General features: G+C 46.4%; 1 long non-coding RNA gene and 1 pseudogene across 3 annotated transcripts in view; one reads left to right on the top strand and one right to left on the bottom strand.

Annotated features, from left to right (window-relative positions):
• LOC309360375 overlaps nt 1-18,610 on the top strand; it is a 62,579-nt gene that overhangs the window by 12,999 nt on the left and 30,970 nt on the right. The gene's annotated exons all lie outside the window — the stretch shown is intronic.
• On the bottom strand, nt 6,706-7,773 carry LOC309359664 (protein S100-A6 pseudogene; annotated as a pseudogene). Its single transcript has 2 exons — nt 7,569-7,773; nt 6,706-6,973 (listed from the first exon to the last, which is right to left on the bottom strand). The product of its transcript is annotated as a protein S100-A6 pseudogene (transcript).

Here is an 18,610-nt window from a genome sequence, read left to right as displayed (position 1 = left end):
TTGTTTATTTATTTACAAACTTGATGCTTCACTTAAGTAAGCCTGTATTTTCTGACATTGGTGGTGGTGAGAAGGTGCTATCTCATGGGTAGGCAAACTAAGGCCCAGGGGGCTGGATCCGGCCGAATGACCTTATAAATCTGGTCCGCAGACAGTCCAGGAATCAGCGTGTTTTTACGTGAGTAGAATGTGTGCTTTTATTTAAAATGCATCTCTGGGTTATTTGTGGTGAATAGGAATTTGTTCTCCCCCCCAAAAAAATATAGTCTGATCCCCCAAAAGGTCTGAGGGACAGTGGACCGGCCCCCTGCTGGAAAGGTTTGCTGACCCCTGCTCTAACTTATCTGATTTTGTCTCATGCATTTGTTTTCTCAGCCAGTTTACTGGGAATTGCCTTCCAGAGGTTGAGGCCTACAGCTCCCACCAGTTCCAGATGGGCTGGTCCATAGTCAGGGATGATGGGAGTTGTAGCCCAAGAACACCTGGAGGACGACAGGTGCCCCATCGCTGGAATATCTGAAAGGCACCATGTTGGCTGCTCCTGCCCTAGGGCAGGCATAGGCAAACTCGGCCCTCCAGATGTTTTTGGACTACAACTCCCATCATCCCTAGCTAACAGGACCAGTGGTCAGGGATGATGGGAGTTGTAGTCTCAAAACATCTGGAGGGCCGAGTTTGCCTATGCCTGCCCTGTTGTTGTTGTTTAGTCGTTTAGCCATGTCCGACTCTTCGTGACCCCATGGACCAGAGCATGCCAGGCACTCCTGTCTTTCACTGCCTTTCGCAGTTTGCTCAAACTCAGGTTAGTCACTTCAAGAACACTGTACAACCATCTCGTCCTCGGTCGTCCCTTCTGCTTATGCCCTCAATCTTTCCCAACATCAGGGTCTTTCCCAGGGAGTCTTCAGAATGTCCCTGATGGTCCTGAGCAGTACATAGGACTCTGTGTGCATTGAAAATCAGGAACTGTATTTTTAAAAGCTGGCTGTTGTTGTTGTTTAGTTGTGTCCAACTCTTCGTGACGCATGGACCAGAGCATGCCAGGCACTCCTGTCTTCCACTGCCTCCCGCAGTTTGGCCAACCTCATGCTGGTAGCTTCGAGAACACTGTCCAACCATCTCGTCCTCTGCGGTCCCCTTCTCCTTGTGCCCTCCATCTTTCCCAACATCAGGGTCTTTTCCAGGGAGTCTTCTCTTCTCATGAGGTGGCCAAAGTATTGGAGCCTCAGCTTCAGGATCTGTCCTTCCTTCCTTCAGAATGGAGAGGTTGGATCTTCTTGCAGTCCATGGGACTCTCAAGAGTCTCCTCCAGCACCAGAATTCAAAAGTATCAATTCTTTGGCGATCAGCCTTCTTTATGGTCCGGCTCTCACTTCCATACATCACTACAGTACTGGGAAAACCATAGCTTGAACTATACGGACCTTTGTTGGCAAGGTGATGTCTCTGCTTTTTAAGATGCTGTCAAGGGCTCATTGGACAGCCACTTTGCTTTCTTGCATTTCCTTTTCATTGGGATGGTTTTCATTGCTGCCTCCTCTATAATGTTACGAGCCTCCATCCATAGTTCTTCAGGCACTCTGTCCACCAAATCTAAATCCTTAAACCTGTTCCTCACTTCTACTGTGTATTCATAAGAGATTTGATTTAGATTGTATCTTACTGGCCCAGTGGTTTTTCCTACTTTATTCAGTTTAAGCTTGAATTTTGCTATAAGAAGCTGATGATCTGAGCCACAGTCAGCTCCAGGTCTTGTTTTTGCTGACTGTATAGAGCTTTTCCATCTTTGGCTGCAGAGAATATAATCAATCTGATTTCGATGCTGCCAATCTGGTGATGTCCATGTGTAGAGCTGTCTCTTGTGTTGTTGGAAAAGAGTGTTTGTGATGACCAGCTTGTTCTCTAGGCAGAACTCTATTAGCCTTTGCCCTGCTTCGTTTTGAACTCCAAGGCCAAACTTGCCAGTTATTCCTTTTATCTCTTGACTCCCTACTTTAGCATTCCAATCCCCTATAATGAGAAGAACATCCTTCTTTGGTGTCATTTCTAGAAGGTGTTGTAAGTCTTCATAGAGCTGGTCAATTTCAGTTTCTTCAGCACTGGTAGTTGGCGCATAAACTTGGATTACTGTGATGTTAAAAGGTCTGCCTTGGATTCGTATCGAGATCATTCTATCATTTTTGAGATTGCATCCCAGTATGGCTTTCGCCACTCTTTTGTTGACTATGAGGGCCACTCCATTTCTTCTACGGGATTCTTGCCCACAGTAGTAGATATGATGGTCATCCGAACTGAATTCGCCCATTCCCTTCCATTTTAGTTCACTGATGCCCAGGATGTCAATATTTATTCTTGCCATATCATTTTTGACCACATCCAGCTTACCATTGTACATGGATCTTACATTCCAGGTTCCTATGCAATATTTTTCTTTACAGCATTGTAAAGAATTTTCTTTCCTTTCGCTTCCAGGCATATCCACAACTGAGCGACGTTTCAGCTTTGGCCCAGCCATTTCATCAGCTCTGAATATACTTGTACTTGTCCTCCGCTCTACTTGTCCATGCCTGCCCTAGGGGAACTCATTTAGAAACTGGAAGCTGGCAGGGCTTCACTCAGTAGTATCACAGGTAGAATTCTCCACTGCTGTGGCACCCCTACAATAAAAACAGCTATAAGGGCAAGAATGTGGTTTTTTAAAGAAGGAAACTGGCATGTGGACTCACAGGTGCTTTTTCTTCAGACTTAGACAGCTACACACCCTACATTTAAAGCACACAACGTCCCTGAAACAATCCTATAGTTCATTTAGGCTGCTGGGAATTGTAGCTCTCTGAGTGGTAAATTACAGTTCCCAGTCTTCTCTGGGGGAAGAAGTGTGCTTTAATTGTACACAGCCTTTACACCTGCCAGTTTAAGCGTGCTTTTCGACAAGTCACATGACTTTACAAAGTGATCCTTAATGGTGACAGGGTAAGGACTGGAATACTGTGTCCAGTTCTGGGCACCACAATTTAAGATGGATGTTGACAAGCTGGAAGGTGTGCAGAGGAGGGCGACCAAGGGTCTGGAAACCAAACCTGATGAGGAGGAGTTGAAGGAGCTGAGGATGTTTAGCCTGGAAAAGAGGAGGCTGAGAGGAGATATGAGAGCCATCTTCAAATATCTCAAGGGCTGTCACATGGAAGAGGGACTAAGCTTGTTTTCTCCTGCTCTGGAGGGTAGGACTCGAACCCATGGCTTCAAGTTCCAAGAAAGAAGATTCCAACTAAACATACAGAAAAACTTTCTGACAGTAAGAGCTGTTAGACAGTGGAACAGACTCCCACAAGATGTGGTGGACTCTCCTTCCTCAGAGGTTGGATGGCCATCTGTCATGGAAGCTTGAGCGGATATTCCTGCATTGCAGAGGGTTGGACTAGATGACCATTGGGGTCCCTTCCAATGCTACGATTGTATGACTCTTCAAAAGAGCACAGAAGAGGGATAGGCTTTTTGCAATGAAAGGCACCCACCTGGGAAACCCAGCCAGATGGGCTGGGTATAAATAATAAAATACTAATACTAATAATAAGAAAGAATGAAGCTCTAACATCAAGCTCACAGGAGGTGAGCTCATGAGTTACCTGAGGGGGAAAACCCCCCATTGTGATAGGAAATAAGAGCAGGTGCTTCAAGGTCCCATCAGTGTGAGCAGAGCCAGCCCTTCCATTGGGCAACGTGAGGCAGGCTGACATAATTGCTTTCAGAGACATCAGAAGCTTGCTAGAACAGGGATGGGGAACCTGGCGTTATTGGACTCCTAGCAACCATCTCAGCCCCAGCCAGTATGGTCAACAGCCAGGGATGACCGGGGGTGGGTGGGTTGTAGTGCAGCAACTTCTGGAGAGCTTCATGTTCTATATCCCAGTGCTAGGACATAAAGATGGCAGCCGCACAGGAGGTCAACTGGCTTGCTACTGGTTACTGCAGTCAGGCTTCTGTGGGGATGGTGCACATAGCCAAGCGAGAGAGAAACTTGCCTCCTGGTGCTTTTGGAGACATGATAAACATACAGGAAATCATTGCAACAGACGGCTCCCGTCTTTACATGCTCATCAGGAGTTGGCAAGAACAAAAGAGTGCTGTGTCACCGGTGTTTTCCATTTCGTCTCAGCCCAGCTCCTCCTCCTTTGGGGAGATACTCACCTGATATCACTGTCAACGCCTGCCTGTATGTGGAAATTTCCCTTGCAGTACATTTTGCCAATTTTTGAAGCAGACTGTATGCCTGCCACTTCTAACTGCAGCTGGTGCAACTGCATTGAGCAACTGGGAGATGGGGAAAGCTTCACCACTGAGCTCTCAAAGCTCTGCTGAAGGCACAGGAAGAAGATAGCCTAGTTTTTCTTTTCTCATGCGTTGGTAATTTTACTCTCTCCCTACAGTGGGCAAGTGAATTGTGGGAATGTTCAGGGATGCAGGAGAGGATATATTGTCTGATAACAGCCTTTCCAACTTGTGTTAACAAGTTCACAATTTAGCAGAGTAACATTCCCCTTTTAAACTTGCAGTGGATGCGTTTGCTCAGGCTCGCTAAAGCCTCTATAATAACTGTTCTGGTATTTCCCCCTTATTCCCTCATGAAAGATAAGACATGACACAGTCTTCTATGGAAGTATGAAAAGAGTTTACTCACTCACATTCTGTTCACAATCGGATCCCAGAAGGCAGACTTATCTTAGAAAAGTAACATACACCTGGAAACTATCTCATAAGGAGACAGTCCCTTTGTCCTCTCTTGGCTGAAAGCATCTTTGGCTAAGCAGATGTTGCTTCTTCAATGCATGTAGTCAACGAGAGAGAGGTGGCTGCCCTGCCCTGTGCTTTCGTCATTACCTGCACAGGTGAGGCCACACCCACCTCTAGTCCCATGCAGAGGAAGTCTGTCCCAGTCCAGAAGGAAACAGGAAGTTTATCTGCTGGCTGGACAAACATTCCTCCCCACGTCTAAACATGTTCACTCTAGGAATGTTGTACTTGACTGCTCTTGTGTTTCACATCCCATATGAATCTTGTCCCGACTGTGTCTCTGTCTGACCCCCCTCCTTGTTGTCTGCACCCCCTCCTGTCTGCACCCCCTCTTACTGTTTATTATTCATCTGCCTGTATATTCTTCTGGGATTAAATGGATTGTTCCTAAATCTCTGAACTTCCAAAATACAAATAAAAAGCCTCAATGTGTTCATTAAGTGAAGATGAAGAGTGAAGCTCAGTTGGTTAGAGCTTGGTGCTGATGATGCCAAGATTGCAAGTTCGACCCCCCTATGGGACAGCTGCATATTCCCGCATTGCAGGAATTCTATGATTCTAACAGCATGGAACTGGCTTGTTTTTCTGAGTTCTACTTTGGCATGAAGAGACTTTGGAGACTGCAGTAGTTTGCTTTTCATGAACCGCACAGGTCCTGTTTTTCTTGTTCTCAGAAATGAGGTCTAAATTCCCTGGCACACTGCCCGTGGCCGATCAAGGGTGCTAAAGGTAATGTAAATTATGTCAGTTCAGAGAAATGTGATAAGGGAGGGACTGTCATGGGAACAGCTGAATTAAGCCCAGAGGCCAAGTCACCATCTGAGATCTCAATGTCATATTCTCAGGTGGTACAGTGTTTGCATAGCACACGAAGGAATAATGCTTTATGCGGGAGTGGATCTGTTCACAAAAAGAGAGAGAAGTTTGCCAGTGAGGACCAGGAAGCAAGTTTTTAAAGCCCCATTTTGGAAGCTGTTTTCTGTGTAAGGCAAGAAATTTCTGTAAAAAGAGGCAGAGAATATAACAGAGGATCATGACAATGCTTCACTGAGACAGGCCTCTGGGTTGCCAGTTTGTTTTCTTTATTCCTGTAAGCCAGCTGTAGGCAAGGATATAAATTTAATGACAATAAGGTAAAAGGTAAAGGACCCCTGGATGGTTAAGTCCAGTCAAAGGCGACTATGGGGTGAGGCGCTCATCCTGCTTTCAGGCCGAGGGAGCCGGCGTTTGTCCACAGACAGCTTTCTGGGTCATGTGGCCAGCAGGACTAAACTGCTTCTGGCGCAACAGAAACACTGTGATGGAAGCCAGAGCACATGGAAACGCCACTTACCTTCCTGCCACAGTGGTACCTATCTACTTGCACTGGCATGCTTTCGAACTGCTAGGTTGGCAGGAGCTGGAACCTAGCAACAGGAGCTCACTGCCATCGTGCGGATTTGAACCGCCGACCTTCTCATCAGCAAGCCCAAGAGGCTCAGTGGTTTAGATCCCAGTGCCACCTGCTAATACTAGGCTGCCTTCTCAGAGGGTGGGTTGTTCTACTGCATCTTTGCAACAGGAGGGATTGAATGAGCCACACGACCTGATGTGGAAGAGCGTCACCATGCAAAGGCAAAAGGCAAAGCAATGGATTATGTAGAGAGACAGCGGGCAGCACCTTCAGCCAGTGGGCACTTCGATCTGTTTATGTCTCAGTGCACATTAGCAGATCTCTCATGACTTGCTTGAGTTCTCCCTGCACACAAGCTTGTCTGTTACCGAATTAGGGTGCAGCGTTCCCTCTCTCTCAAACCTATAGCACCAAGGACAGCTCCATTCCTGCTAACACTTTAGCGGGAACACCTAAAGACTATGCCGGAAATATGTGTCAACCACAATGTATTGGTGGTCTAGGCTACATTCACTGGGTTGTTTGAGCAGGGTTAACAATAGGAAAAGTATTGCCTTATTGTTTTTCTTTTCTTTTTCTTTACAAAACTTAAATTTTATTGGATGTGAAACCGCCTACAGAGGTATGATTCCAAACCACAACACTTCACCCCACTGGGGTGTACATTTACAAAGCCAAAGTTTCATTGTAAATCATTGCCAAGGCACCCAGGAAAGTGACGTATTCCTGGAAGTTCAACACTTCATCCCCATTGTGGCTCAGATATTTATTCAGTGCCTGTATATCTCTCTTTTTTAAAAAAAAATATTTTTATTAGGAATTTCAAATTAAAAGTTTTTCAAAGATACACCATCCTTATTCTCCCTCCTCCCCGGAAAACAAAAAACCCTCCCCTCCTCTCCCCCCAGACTTCCCCCAGTTCCTCAAATGTTTTGCAGCATTTGTTATTCTCTGCGTGTTACAGAATTGTACAGATCCTTAATTTATCTATCTAAATGTTATCAATAAAAAGTTTGTGTACGTTTATTCAAGACCTGCCAAGGAGTCTAGTTCATTTTGTTGTTTCTTTAAGTACTTTGTAAAGGGTTCCCATTCATCTTTAAAGTCACAGTTATCCTTGTCATGTAATTTATGTGTCAGTTTTGCCAATTCTGTGTAGTCCATCAGTTTCTCTTGCCACAGTTCTTTGGTCGGGATTTCTTCATTCTTCCATCCTTGTGCTATTAAAACTCTTGCTGCCGTTGTTGCATACATGAAGATATTTTTCACTTTCCTTGGCAGGTCTTTCCCTACAATCCCTAACAAAAATGCTTCAGGTTTTTAAACAAATGTTAGTTGGAACATTTTCTTCAATTCATTATATATCATTTCCCAAATTTTTTAATTTTGCTACAATCCCACCACATATGAGAAAAAGCAGGGCCTGTATCTCTCCATCCTGCAGTTTCGATCCAATGGCCAGCTCATTCTTGAACAGCTCCTTCAACTCCTTCTTACATAGGCTCCTCTTATCTCCATCCTTACCCACATATTTGTGGAAGGTGACAACCAGCAAACCAATAGCTTGGTCAAGAGGTTCTGCCATGGTGAGAGATGTGCTGCAAGCTGAGCGATGAAAGGAGGAGAATACTCTCTTGTCCTGACCCACATCAAGGCAGCGACTCTCTTGCTGAGCTGCCTGCAGGCCTTTCCCTGAAGCAAGATGGCGCACTGCTGAGTGGCAGGAAGAGATGGGGAAAGTGGTCACCTCCTTGTTTTTCTGACACACCAGGCCTCTACTCTAACTTTTTACAGTTGGAGGGGTGTCCTAGAGGGATAGTGAGAGCGGACATCGCAAATCAATAGGCTTGTTTGCATGTTGCACTGACGCAAGTCCAAGTTGTCTGTGACACACATTTTTGTGCGGAAGAGCGTAAACTTAATTTTGCAGCTCAGCTGTTGTGTACACAGGTTGTACACTTCCCGAGTGTAACGTGTGAACACTCTGAATCAACAGAAGGAAATAACAGTGTGGCATGAGGGTGAGGGTGTTGGATCAGGGCTAGAGATGTTCAGGTGAAAAGCCACAAAGTTTGCCGAGTGACCTTGGGCTGAACACTATTTCTCAGCCTATGCTACCTCGCAGGGATGATGTGATGGATAAAATGGGAGGCTGGGGGAGGTGAGTCATGTAGATGGGAGAGCAGGATAAAAATATGTAACAATACAAAGGTAAGTGTGAAATGTTTAGAGGAAGAAGAGTTTGGATTTGATATCCCGCTTTATCACTACCCAAAGGAGTCTCAAAGCGGCTAACATTCTCCTTTCCCTTCCTCCCCCACAAACACTCTGTGAGGTGAGTGGGGCTGAGAGACTTCAAAGAAGTGTGACTGGCCCAAGGTCACCCAGCAGCTGCATGTGGAGGAGCGGAGACGCGAACCCGGTTCCCCAGATTACGAGTCTACTGCTCTTAACCACTACACCACACTGGCTCTCTTTAAAGTTACATACAGTGGTACCTCGGGTTACATATGCTTCAGGTTACATACACTTCAGGTTACAGACTCCGCTAACTCAGAAATAGTACCTCGCGTTAAGAACTTTGCTTCAGGATGAGAACAGAAATCGTGCTACGGCGGCAGCAGGAGGCCCCATTAGCTAAAGAGGTGCTTCAGATTAAGAGCAGTTTCAGGTTAAGAACGGACCTGCGGAACGAATTAAGTACTTAACCCGAGGTACCACTGTAATTTCTTAGTTTAATCTGAATTGGATTTCCAGCACCAGCCATCCAAGTAGGGTAGGACCAAGATTTTATAGGGTGGCTGCTGGCTTCTATTCCAGTTGAATCAGAAAGGTTATATGCCTTTCCAGTGTAGCGTATATACATTGGCATGACTCAGACATGGAACAACAACCTCATGCATGGCAGCAGGAATAAAATGTCATCTGCTTACATCATGGGTAGGCAAACTAAGGCCCGGAGGCCGGATCCAGCCCAATCACCTTCTAAATCTGGTCCACGGACAGTTCAGGAATCAGCATGTTTTTACAAGAGTAGAATGTGTCCTTTTATTTAAAATGCACCTCTGGGTTATTTGTGGGGCATAGGAATTCGTTCATTCTTTCCCCCCCAAAAATATAGTCCGGCCCCCCACAAGGTCTGAGGTACAGTGGACCGCCCCCCTGCTGAAAAAGTTTGCTGACCCCTGGCTTACATGCTACATAATATAGCACAAAACTATAGTGTTTTGTGCAGGACGTTCTCTAGCTTGTGGCAGTGTATGATTTGTGGTGCCCTAAAGCTTATTATGGGATGTTGTCTTCCTCCTCTTTTTTGCATCAGCTGGAGTCATCACACATTAAAAACTTGGTTTTGGTGAGAGAGAATTGTTGTGGCTCTTGAAGGGATGGAGATATGGGGGTATGGAAAATCCAGTGACTTATTAAGGCTGCTCAGTCATCTGAAATTGTCATGGGATTAAGGGACTGGGAGGTGGAAACCAACCACAGCTGCCTTTTGAAAAGGGACTCACTGTAAGAAACTCAAAAGAGGAAGGAGAAAGAAGACAGAAAGGGCAATCGTCAAAAAGATTCCAGGAGGTTGGCAAATTGGCATGTCGCCCTTTGGTCTGGGGTGTGTCAGGGTGTTCAACTCACTGAACTATAAAAACACACACTGTGTTTGCTTCATGAAATTAGTTCTTTTGTCTAAAGACTTATTTCAGTGCTCATTAGTCATCGCTTATGGAACGACTGCAGATCTTTTGAGATGTCCAAAGACAAGGCGTATCTGCTGCTAAAGCTCACACCAACAGAAGGTTGAAATGGTTTTGTGGAAATCTAAAACAGGAAGGAAGTATGCCTTACTGGAATAAAGTGTGTACTTTTTTGAGGCGGATATGGTGACTGCTATTACAGACTGCTTATGGATTTTGCCAAGGACACTGTTATCTACTGAGCTGAATCCTAGAACAATAGGATCCAGAATGCAGCAGTCTGATTGGTCCACAGGAGCCACCCAATCCAGCTCCAGGTGGACGTGAATCAGTGATCTGATTGGCCTGCAAAAGCAGCCAATCAGGCTTCTGGAGGAGGTGAATCAGCAACCAGATTGGCCTATAGGAGAAGCCTGGAATTAGCCAATCACATGGGGGCCATTGTGTAAATAGTGTATATATAGCTAGACGTTTTGGGGAAAGATTCATTCATTGCTACTATCAGCTGAATAAAGAGCATGAAATTCACACATGACTCTGAGTATATTTCAGAAACACAAAATGACACGTAGCTTTCCACCTTCTTGGGTGGCCTCAGACGCAAGAATTGTATATGGGGAGAGATGGGAAGGTTTCCTGCCTCCTTGGTTTATCTTTCTTCAAAAAGCAGCGCAAAGGGCTTACGAGGAAGGAGGAGTGGGCGTGGCCTACACAAGCACCTTTGGGGATGAGAACAGGAAAAAGGGAGGCAGTGGAAGTGATAAGCTGGTGACCACCGTCTACTCAGGAGTAGGATGAGAGTTAAGAAGCTGAAACATACAGCTCCTCCAAATTTCCTGGTTACAGAGCATCATCTCACTTGTGCTAAGCTTACCTGGTGCTTAGATTATAGCCAGTCTTTATTGATTTGTTTATGATAATGCTTTGAGTCAATTTTTATGAGTAAAGCAGCAGCAGCAGCAACAACTTTTTCTATGAGCTCAACATTAGAAAATGTAGACATTTTAAGCCACAATTAAGCATAACTAAACCACAGAGTCTAGGGCTTGCTGATCAGAAGGTCGGCGGTTCAAATCCCCGTGACGGGGTGAGCTCCCGTTGCTCGGTCCCTGCTCCTTCCCACCTAGAAGTTTGAAAGCACGTCAAAGTGCAAGTAGATAAATAGGTACCGCTCCGGCGGGAAGGTAAATGCCGTTTCCGTGCGCTGCTCTGGTTCGCCAGAAGCGGCTTAGTCATGCTGACCACATGACCCGGAAGTTGTATGTGAACAAACGGCAGCTTCCTTGGCCAGTAAAGCAAGATGAACGCTGCAACCCCAGAGTTGTCTGCAACTGAACCTAATGGTCATGAGTACCTTCACCTTTACACCTCCAATGGTGATTTTTTGTATTGCTAGTAATGCTCTGTTGAAATGGCCACAGGCGATTTTTACAATTGAAAAGCGGCAAATGAGCCACGTATCTAAGGAATTTGTGAAATAAAGCAAATAATGTTTAGAAGGAATGAGACTGAACAGAAAGTCACAGAGATTTGCTTGTTTTTCAGGCACAATATATAAATAAGATTCTAAGAAGCATCATTCCTGGAATTACACGTCTACTGAGTGTATTTTTAGAAACCCACTTTTCTTTGGGTGTGGACTAGCTGCAGAAAATGAAAGACAAATTGCTCACCAATTCTGCTATTTGCTTATTGCTTAAGATTTGATAAAGGAACAAAAATTATATGCTGCTTGATTCTAGGAAATATTTATATCCCGCCCTCTTCATAAATGAATGCCCACGCGTCCCACTGCGCAGAGGCTGTCCTGGATTGTGAGGGCAGTCAGTGGGCTGTGTGTTGGAAAGAGCCCTGTGTCTGAAGGCTGCTCTTTCAGAGTCCAGTTTCAAGATAAAAAACCCTAAGAAGGGAGACCTGCAGTGGCCGTGAAGTTGTCCATCAATAGTTAGTACCAGGGCAGCAGTCTGAGAAAGCATGCAGTCTTTCTTCACCACTATTATGAGATGTCTTGAGATGTCTCTCAGTCTGTCTTGAGAGATAACAGAGAGTGCCTCTGGAGCTGAAATCAAACCACTGGAGAATCACAGCACCTGTTGTGGCTGCAGAGACGAGGAACTCACAACGGCTGCATCCCATGTCGTTTTTGCTGAATTAGCAACACTGAATTGACCTCCCCAGGGTGAAAGCCTGGGCAGCGTTTCTGGAGGTCCTGGGCTGACCAGACAACAAGACCTGCCTCTCAGCCTCACTGATGTGGTCCAAAGGGAAACAGAGCAATATTGAGAGCCAGCGTGGTGTAGTGGTTAAGAGCGGTAGACTCGTAATCTGGTGAACCGGGTTCGCGTCTCTGCTCCTCCACATGCAGTTGCTAGGTGACCTTGGGCTAGTCACACTTCTCTGAAGTCTCTCAGCCCTACTCACCTCACAGAGTGTTTGTTGTGGGGGAGGAAGGGAAAAGGAGATTGTGAGCCGCTTTGAGACTCCTTCAGGTAGTGATAAAGTGAGATATCAAATCCAAACTCTTTCTCTTCTTCCTCTTCTTCTAGGCCAGGTGGACTGAGGCAGGGCAGGGCCCTCAGGCTCAAGCAGCTCAGTCTTCTGTCAGTTTACTGCTCTGGGTCCCTGAGCTAAAGGTAGATCACCCCCAGGTGTGCCGACATGCCCCCGCATTTGAGGGGGCTGGCACTGAGCGACGTGCTCACACCACGCTCACATGCCATGCTATGCACTGATGTGTCACACCCACCCACCGAGTGGCTTGCATGCAAGACGTGAGCATGTCACGCGACATGCACGAGTGATGTGAGCGCATCACATGACATGCCTCCGCAGTGTGTGCACATCATTGCAGGATTATTGAGGGAACCTGGCCCCCTCCTTGAAAATTTTGGGGGTCTCAAGGCCCCTCACCCCCCCCCATGGCGTCCCTGCTCACCCCACAATGTGAGGTGTAGTTAAAAGGTTCCTATTCCTCAGAATTGTGGGAACCTTTCCTGCTGTTGATTCCTTTATATAGATCCCATCACCCAAATGCAGAGCCTGTTTTAAATAAAAATGTGCTGCCTCTGAGACTAAGAGGAGATTGTGAGGAGGGTGAGCAGGATTTTAAATCTGATTTAACGGATAGCTGCCTTCCAGTGAAATTTAAATATGCCAAAGTTAGGGAAAAGAAAAGGAAATAATTATGGTATATGTGTAAAATAATGTAACTAAACTGATACATTGGCAGGCTTTGACCGCACATTTGCAATATGCAAAATTGGGATAAAATGAGAATAATAATAATTAATGAAGTATGTGTATGGAAAGGCAGAAGAATTTTTGTTAATATAAGGAAGCAGAAGAGGGAATGGAGGGAAGTCATGAGGTTTAAAAAACAAAGATAAGGTTTTGAAATGTGTTTGTGAATGGGGTGTGTGTGTGGAATTTGTCTTTTGTAGTTAATTGTGGGAATTAATTGTGAAAAAACCAATAAAATGCATTTTTTAAAAAAGGTAAATAAGAATGTGCTGCTCATTTAAGACTCAAAACAATTGTGGCTATGGCTCATCATTCTTGTGTGTGTGTGTGTGTGTGTGTGTGTGTGTGTGTGTGTGTGTGTGTAAAGGTTTCAGGCTTCTTCTTCCCAAAAAAGAAGCCAGCTACCGATGACTGAGCTTTTTCCACCCTGTCCTTCTGCTAAACTGCTTTCTGTTCTCTACTGCCAGCTCCTTTTTTTAAAAAAAAAAAGTCACAAGTTTGGGCTGCCAGTGCATTCCTTGTGTGTACGCAAAATAAATGTTCCCTGCCAAGTAGGCCTTTGCTGAATCAATTTGCAAATATTCAAAGTATCTCCTGTTAAGGATGCCAACCCCCGGTGGAAACAAAGGCCACAGCTGCACACCCTGTGCCCCCAGTTCTGCGCATTTGACACAGGGCTTAAAGGGTGTCAGTTGGCCGGGGTCAAAGGCGAGGCCATTTCCTGATGCCGATTTCAGGGACCACCCACTTAGCACCCCAACGTCCAACTCCTTCCAGATCTGCTGATCTGAATCGGAAATCAAGCTTTAAGGAGAAGTGTTTGCCGAAGAATTGATGCTTTTGAATTATGGTGCTGTAGGAGACTCTTGAGAGTCCCGTGGACTGCATGAAGATCCAACTGATCCATTCTGAAGGAAATCAGCCCTGAGTGCTGACTGGAAGGACCGATCCTGAAGCTGAGGCTCCAAGACTTTGGCCACCTCATGAGAAGAGAAGACTCCCTGGAAAAGACCCTGATGTTGGGAGAGATGGAGGGCACAAGGAGAAGGGGACCGCAAAGGACGAGATGGTTGGACAGTGTTCTCGAAGCTACCAACATGAGTTTGACCAAACTGCGGGAGGCGGTGGAAGACAGGAGTGCCTGGGGCGCTCTGGTCCATGTGTCACGAAGAGTTGGACACAACTAAACAACAACAACAGCCAGCTTTTAAAAATACAGTTCCTGATTTTCAATGCACACAGAGTCCTATGTACTGCTCAGGACCATCAGGGACATTGGCAAGGGAGGAGGGTAAGACCAACAGGCCCTCTTTTCTGTGAGGATTCAGACTCAGTGGTCCGAGGGAAGAATGATGTGGAGCAGGAGCTGGCTTGACCTCCTGGCCTTGCCACCAGCTCTGTTCCTGGTCTGAGGGGAAGAGTGCGTTGAGGGAGAGACCTCTCAATGTCAAGGACAAGGCAGCTGGAACCTCCGTTGTCCTTGGATGGTCCTTTAAGAACTGGGGCTTGAACTTGTTTTCTCCTCCTCCCTCCCCTTGCCTTTTTCCTTGTGTGCCATGCCCTTTTGGATTGTGAGCCTGAAGGCAGGGGCAACTTTAGAACTTGTTTTTCCAAGGCACTCTGAGAGACTTTTGGGCAGGACGACAGGGCATAAATGCTTCACCTCCGATGCAGAATATAATTTGAATCCAATGGCAAACGTGTGGTGCAGTGGTTAGAGCATGGAAACAAAGTCCTGGGAGACAAGGCTCAGCTCACAGAATGACCCTGAGGACACGCACTGCCTTTCAGCCAAACCCACAGGGTTGTTGTGGGGATTAGAAAAAGGTGGAATATTGATGCCGTAAATGAACCCATAAAAAGAAAATATCTGTGTGTTCTTATCAGCTCTCAGCTAGCTTCTTCTTGCTATGCCTCTCAACCCTCCCATTCCAGTTGGCACATCTCTACTGCCTGTCCAGTCCATTCAGCTACCATCTGCAACACATGACGATATATTGGAAATTGTGCTGCCTCTATAAGGGCAGCAATCAAAATGGAAGTGCACAGCTGCAGATATTATTATTATTATTATTATTATTATTATTATTATTATTATTATATCTACCCCGCCCATCTGAATGGGTTTCCCCAGCCACTCTGGGTGGCTCCCAACAGAATATTAAAAACACGATAGAACATTAAACTTAAAAACTTCCCTGTACAGGGCTGCCTTCAGATGTCTTCTTAAAATCAGATAGTTGTCCATTTCCTTGGCATCTGATGGGAGGGCGTTCCACAGGACAGGCACCACCACCGAGAAGGCCCTCTGCCTGGTTCCCTGTAACTTTGTTTCTTGCAGTGAGGGAACTGCCAGAAGGCCCTCGGCGCTGGACCTCAGTATCCAGGCTGGATGATGGGGTAGAGATGCTCCTTCAGGTCTCCTGGGCTGAGGCCATTTAGGGCTTTAAAGGTCAGCACCGGAAATGTACTGGAAGCCGATGTAAGTCTTTCAGGACCGGTGTTATATGGTCTTGGCGGCCGCTCCCAGTCTATAGTCTAGCTGCTGCTAGACACCAGATCTCAGGAGATACGGTGAAGAAATGTTCCCCCTTCTTCTTCCCCATCTATAGGAACAACATAACTGGATGGGGCAGGCCTGACGGAAGAACAAAGACTCGAAGACAGATTCTTTGTGAAAAGGCTTTGATGTTGCACTACTGTTGGCAGAAGGCAATATGCAGAGTTAATCCTAAATTCAGCTGCAACAAAGGCAGGCACTCTAACTGCCACACCTTTACATGTTACACTGTCACACACACACCCTTGCTATCAAATATATAGGAGAGGTGGGATCATCTTAGGGCGCTGAGTGTTTCTGCAATCTCTTGCTATGCCTAGTAGGGGGAAACCTCTGTTCCCTTCTCTTTTGGCTCCTCCTGGACCCAGGGGAGGAGGGAATGTCTCTGCCTCCTGAGAGGTTGCCACGACTAGTGAGAAAACTCCCTTTGGATAGGCAGAGCTACGTCCAGTTTCTGATGGCATGGGGACAGATGAAATGAAAGGGCAGGTCAAGGGAGCCCTTACACCCTCCCCTAGCAGACTCCCACTGGATTTGAACCTCTTCGGGGTCCTGGGCCAGTCCTTTATCGGTAACATCCAGACTCGGCCAGCCTGTCATGTCAACGTGCAAGACCTGGGCTTAGCGATAGGGCTGTGGCAACTTTGCAGTGTGGAAAGTCATTGGTTGGTCCCAATTATTTCTTGACCGGAGTCTGCAGGGGTTCACCCAACTGGAAGAATCAATTCCATGTACAGTCATACTGTCAGGGAACTGCCATTGACTCAGAGGCGAGAGGGGGAAGTGCAGATGGAGTACAGAGAGCCTCCAAAGATCGTGGGAAGCAACACTTCCTCAGCGGAGAAAGGAAGCCACGCCTCTAGTGGGCAGTGGCGTAGCGTGGGGGGTGCAGGGGGGGCCGGCCGCACCGGGCACAACATCTGGGGGGGCGCGCTCGCACTCGCAGCTCTCTGCCCCTACTAAAATCCACGGGTTAGTGGGCGCAAATTACTTGTCTTGCCCCGGGTGCTGAGAACCCATGCTACGCCACTGCTAGTGGGGAAGAGCTGCAGGGCTTGGAGGGTGCAAGGCAGTGCCAGGACACCATGCCTGAGCAAAGTGGGGAGGAGGGAGGTCCCCCCTTTACCCAAGCCTTCCCTGCGCAGTAGGCTTCCGCGCAGAGAGGGGAGGCATCGACTGGGGGTCAAGAGACTACTCTGCTGGGGAAAGTTTAAGGACCGCCCACTCTCAGATTCTGCTAGTGACTGAGGAAGACATGGAATAGAGGTGTTCTGAATTGTAAAGGTTTTTGCACCAATAATAAAGCTTTTGAAAAGACCAGTGAGGGATCTTGCCTGATCGCTCTCCAGCAACCACCCGATAGCCCTAACACATATCTTGGATCCCAAACACCTTGGTACTCGGAACATTTTGGCTCCCGAACGCCGCAAACCTGGAAGTGAGTGTTCTGATTTGCGAACATCCTTTGGAAGCCGAATGTCCGACGGGGCTTCCTGCAGCCAATCAGAAGCCACGCTTTGGTTTCTGAACATTCTGGAAGTTGAATGGTCTTCCGGATCGGTTTCCATTTGACTTCCAAGGTACAACTGTACTTGATTGTCATTTTTATAGAAGAAGAAGAAGAAGAAGAAGAAGAAGAAGAAGAAGAAGAAGAAGGAGGAGGAGGAGGAGGAGGAGAAGGAGAAGAAGAGGAAGAGGAAGAGTTTGGATTTGATATCCACTTTACCACTACCCAAAGGAGTATCAAAGCAGCTAACATTCTCTTTTTCCTTCCTCCCCCACAACAAACACTCTGTGAGGTGAGTGGGGCTGAGAGATTTCATAGAAGTATGACTAGCCCAAGGTCACCCAGCAGCTGCATGTGGAGGAGCGGGGAAGCGAACCCGGTTCACCAGATTACGAGTCTACTGCTCTTAACCACTACACCACACTGGCTCTCACTACAGTCGTAGTGAGAGTAGTAGTAGTAGTAGTAGGAGTAGCAGCAGCACTTCCTCCCACGTGATGGCAGTGTGTGGGGTCCAGGGCACAGGGTGTGTGAGGCACCTCTTTTCTGTTCCTAGGTTTCTGACACCCTGTTTTCTCTCTTTCCACTTCTGACACCCTCTTTTCTCTCTCCCACCAGCCTTGGACAGGGCATTGCAAATGGCCCTGGGTAGCAGCAGCTGCATTCCAACAACATGTTCTCTGTGAGAGAGAAATGCATGGTGTTAAATTCCCCACGCTGTGATCTAAAAGAAAGAAAAGCCAAGTGTTTGAACTACACAGAAAGCAACATAAAGTGACAGGTGTTTTTTTTTTAAAGGAAGGAGAAGAACAGGGCATGGCAGCTGAATGATCTGGCAGAAGTTTTAATTCCCAAGACTAGCAATTGCTAAAGACAAAACACAATTTAAGGATTTGTTTTCACTTTAATCCAAAGATGGAAGAAAAAGCATGCAATGGAAAAAGCCAGGTGTCTTGCTAGCCTTGTTGCGGAAAGAGGTCTCAGTGCTTTCAAATAAGAACTGCAGACTGCCCAAGGGCGCAGCTCCTGGCCGGCTGGCAGATTATCTCCTTATTTTCAGTAGTTTTATTTCCCTGCCACACACCCCACTTTTTTTTTTAAGAGTGTGGTGTGTTTGGAAATATAGTTTTTAAAAAAGCCCTGTGCAATGATATATAAGGGACAGGCCCCAACTTGTCCAGGGAAGCTCATACCAGCTATATCTTTCTGCAGTGAGGACTTTGAGCAGGAGCTAAAATGACAGGCGAATCCTCAGTAAAATAAGCAGCAATATCGATAGGTCTCCAATAGTCATACCTGTGGTTAAAAAAGTCTTGAAAACAGGAGATTAAAACCTTTCTCCTGTTCATAGCTAAGTCTAAATAGGAACAATATATTCTCTATGACTGGCAACGGAAGAAACTAGCTGTTTACCAGAGCAGATC

Source organism: Podarcis melisellensis, assembly GCF_964234715.1.
Source record: "Podarcis melisellensis genome assembly, chromosome: 17".
NCBI classification, from domain to species: domain Eukaryota; kingdom Metazoa; phylum Chordata; class Lepidosauria; order Squamata; family Lacertidae; genus Podarcis; species Podarcis melisellensis.
Note: the sequence above shows the minus strand (reverse complement) of the source record. Positions and strands in the feature narration are given on the sequence as shown.